Here is a 4310-nt window from a genome sequence, read left to right as displayed (position 1 = left end):
AGATGCCTTAGTTTGTTTCTGATCATTATAGAGCTAGAGTATGGAGTATGGGCAGAAATTCATGTATGCCATCAGTAAAAGAGACAATTTAGTGTAGAGATTAAAACTAAGGCCTCCAGTGTATTGGATTCATATCCTGGGTTCACTACTTACTGCCATTATCACCTTGGACAAATTACCTAATTTGCTTAAGCCTCTATTTTCTCACTCCAAATAGAGATAAGGACCATCTATCTCATTGGGTTATTAAAGTTCAGAAAATGTTCTATGTCTGGTGCTTAGCACAGTGTCTGTTATGCTTTGTAAATGTTGGGTTTATACATATATATATATATACATTTATATGTATACATTTATACATATATATGTGTATATATATATATGTTTGTTTTTATATAAAAATAACATTTTTCCCTAAATTTTTGCTCTAAGAAACCATGCCATACTCACCATCTGGGGTAAGCATATATACCATACCCCTAGTCCTTGTCCTGTTGGGTCAAGAGCTATGGCCTCAGGGCTGTGGAGGAGACTGGGAGGGGGCCCAGGAGAGTGGGCAGGGCCCCCAGGCTGAGGCAGGGCGAGGTGGGCTGGGTAGGGTAGCCCGTCTGGGTGGCTTGATGGCTGACAGTGTCTTGGGTGCTGCTGCCTTCACTGTTGGAGATAGGCTTCCAACCACATGTTGCCAGACTTCTTCAGGGATCCAATGATGTCCACCAGGGAGGTGAGGAAGGACTTCACCTCGTAGCTGAGGCCATGCCTGGAGCATAGGGCCTTGACCAGTGGTGCCATCCTGCTGTAATTGTGCCTTGGCATCATGGAGAAGAGGGATGTTCGATCTGGAAGTTGAGGTGTCCTCTGAACCAGTCGATGAAGAGCGAGGCCTGCACTTTGCAGGTTGCTGCCAGCTGAAAGCTGGCCCAGTACCGGCTGCTTTCCGTGGCTGATCTCCTTGGGGATATGCTTCATCTGTGTGATCCACACGAACCAGTGGCTCTCCAGGAAGCTGACAGCCACAAATAAGATCAGCGCCTCAGGAAGGCCAGAGAAGGGGATGTAGGACAAGAGGAAGTGGGCATAGAAACTGGCAGCTCAGAGTAAGTACATCCACTGTGTGCACACCAACATGTACACAAGATTTTCCACTTTCAAGTTCACCAAGTTGAGCAACGTTGGGCGGATCAGGAAGAGCTTCAGGTGCTGGTGGTTGTAGGGTAAGTATCTGAGCTTCTTCTTGCAGTACTCGACGGATGTCTACCCCAGGAGGAAGATGGGTGCCATGGTCACATCTGGTCCTTGTGGAAGATGTCGGGCTTGGCATGGTACTGGAAGTGGCAGAAGTTCCACCGGTGGGCAGAGAAGCCCTACATCAGCCCCATCACAAACTGCTGGGCCTCATGGTTCCACCAGACTTCTTGAAGATGTAGGTGTGGCTTAGGTCTTGTGGCAGACACCAGCTTTGGGCCTGGGAGATGGCCAGGATAAGGGCTGAGAGGGTGCTGGGCACCAGCCGGGGCCAAGGACGTAGATGATGAGCCAGGCAAGCATCTCCATGGCCAGGATGTGGCCCAGCAGGAGAGCAAAGAAGGTGGGCTTGACCTCAAACAGCTTCATGTTCTCGACCACCCAGAGCAGGGCCCAGGTACGCTGTGCCCAGAGGCTGATGTCGTAGACTCGATGATTCATGACCAGCCGTTTGTCTCCTGGCACGTTGTGAGGTCAGATCTGTTCCCAGCAGAAGGTGGGCAAGAGTGTCCTCAGCTTCACAGGTCCCCTGCCGGGCTCCCTGACTCTGACCATGGCTGGCGGTGTGCAAAAGTCCTCGCCAACCCTGGACCTCGCCGAAGCCCGAGCGAGACGCCAAGGGGAGCGAGGCTGCGTTTGGAGACTTCCTTCATCGCCACCCGCTGCTCCGCCAAAGTCCTGTATTGACTTGGTTATGAAACAATATTTGTAACCATTAATGTACAGGCTAGCTAATGACACCAACAAACTGCATGATGATGTGGTATGTAGCAGTGCCTCACAGAGGTCAGTCAGCCTGGTTCATGGCCTTAGCTTTACCCAGCAAGGGCATAAGTATACCAGAACAAATCTATACCCATTACTGGAGAAAAAAAATCAAAATATACTCCCCAAGCCTGGCCAATCAGTAGGATCACCTTCATACACAAAGGACAATATTAAAATTAAGACCATCTGCTCAAAAATTAAATGTGCACATGCAGTTAACTGTGATGATTGGGGGAAGTCAATAAGTTAGCAGAAACTTATGAAAGAACAAAGTTAGATTGGAAAGGGTATTCACAGAGAGTAGGTTTAATAAGCAGCTCAGCAGGGTTACTGCCACAGAGCTAGCTTATAAAAAGGATTAAACATGACTGGAATAATTTAGATCTATGATGTCAGTTATGCAATTCTTTATGCAATTGGATATCTGTAAATTGGTTCCCTTCCCAATAAAGAAGTACTCTTGAATAAAAATTAAAACCAAACCCAAAATATAAACACTCTTTACTGGTGTCTACCCTACTCCTGCCAAATGTTGTATTAAAGGATATTAGTTTCAGATTATCAGCTTGCATGGAGCACAGCACAGCAAAAACAAACATTTTCTGGTAATGTAGTTTCCTTGATGATGCCTGAATATAATAGAAAGGCAGTGATATGCAGATAACTTATAAATAAAACATAAATAAACGGGTTTGATTTTGTTATAATTTATAAATAAAACTTATAAATAAAAAGGTTTGATTTTGTTTTTGTTCCTACCGTTGACATATCATTTGGCATAGGCAAGTGTGAGATAGGAAGTGGGGATGATGCTTCACTGAATTATTCTGGTTGAAAACAGAAGTAAAGTATCAGAACTTACTCATCATTTGGGGCTTACCTTCATTATAGAGCACTTTACAACTTTAAAAACTCAACGGTTAACTAAAGAAGTCAAATAATTATCTCTCCCGCCTGGATAAAAAAAACAACCACATTCATCATCCATTTAGATTATTTTTTACACCAAAGTTTAACAATAAAGTATCATCTTATATATTTTAAGTATTTTATACTTTATTGGAAATATTCATTTAAAGTATCTCTCTAAAGGACAGTAAGTGAAAGCCAGGATAGTCTTTAAAAATATCTTCCTAATTATGAAGGCTTAAAGAGATTAGAAGGAGTTAACAGGTGAAATAGTGAAGGGCCGTTTCAACAAAATATTTGCCTTGGTGTCCAGAATCCTCAGGAAGGACTTGCAGAGTTAAAATGCTTTTGCTGCCTGAAAGAAAACTCCATGAGGACAGGGATCTTTAGGGCACAGAGCAGACCCTAAAGAAATATATATATAGTTTGAGTAGAAGAAGAAACTAATGATTTCCTTTTGTCCTTCTGATAGGTAACTCAATACATACTGAACATAACTAGCCTAATTTTATTTTATCTTATTTTTTAAAATATTTATTTATTTGGCTGCACCAGGTCTTAGTTGTGGTGTGCAGGATCCTTAGTTGCAGCCTGCGAACTGAGTTGCGGCATGTGGGATCTAGTTCCCTGACCAAGGATCGAACCTGGGCCCCCAGGCTTGGGAGCATGGAGTCTTAGCCACTGGACCACCAACGAAGTCCCCACTAGCCTAATTGCAAACTTCTAGAAAATGATGAGTGAAAAAATGTTAACATACATGTGCTATACACAATCTTATTTTCCAGAGAGGGATAAAAGCACATTTCAATAGAGATGTGAAAAAGCTATAGAAGGGCTAGTGCTGTTAGCATGTAACAGATTACTGGGCTTTAGAAATTCAATTTAGTTCTCCATAAGTGACATTTTGCCACCTGCATACACAAGAGTCACACCTATACCCAGATCTTTGCACCAGGTCCACATTTTATCCTCCTCCTTCTTAGTCAATACCTAATTACGCACTAATTGGTTCAGAAAACACAAGCTTGTTATTGCACTAAAAACGCTCAGATCTCCTCCACACACAGATTCTCATGAAAACCAAATATAAAAGGAGTTGGCCCAGTGCCTGGTTTTCATTAGGACAAAGCTAGATTCTTCTAGGTCCTAGACACACAGGTCAGTGTTTTCCTGCTTCTCTTGTTAAGTCAGTTTTTCTGGGGCACATTTCAAACTTGGGACCAGCCAAAGGGATCAGATTTAAGTTTCCCATAGGGACAGCAATCTTGCAAAAATAAAAGACTTTTTACAAATGACCTTGATAATTATGTGAATGGTTCACTAGACAAGGAGACACACCATTTCACCAGGGACATTCAGTTTCATTAAACTTACTGTTATTGTCCTTC

At 43.0% G+C, this 4310-nt stretch overlaps 1 pseudogene; it reads right to left on the bottom strand.

Moving 5' to 3' along the window:
* Positions 1-651: 651 nt before the first annotated feature.
* Positions 652-1686, bottom strand: LOC102981832 (fatty acid desaturase 3-like; annotated as a pseudogene).
* Between the last annotated feature and the right edge of the window lie 2624 nt (positions 1687-4310).

This window comes from Physeter macrocephalus, chromosome 15 (genome assembly GCF_002837175.3).
Source record: "Physeter macrocephalus isolate SW-GA chromosome 15, ASM283717v5, whole genome shotgun sequence".
NCBI lineage: Eukaryota > Metazoa > Chordata > Mammalia > Artiodactyla > Physeteridae > Physeter > Physeter macrocephalus.
This window is presented reverse-complemented; position numbering and strand designations above follow the sequence as displayed.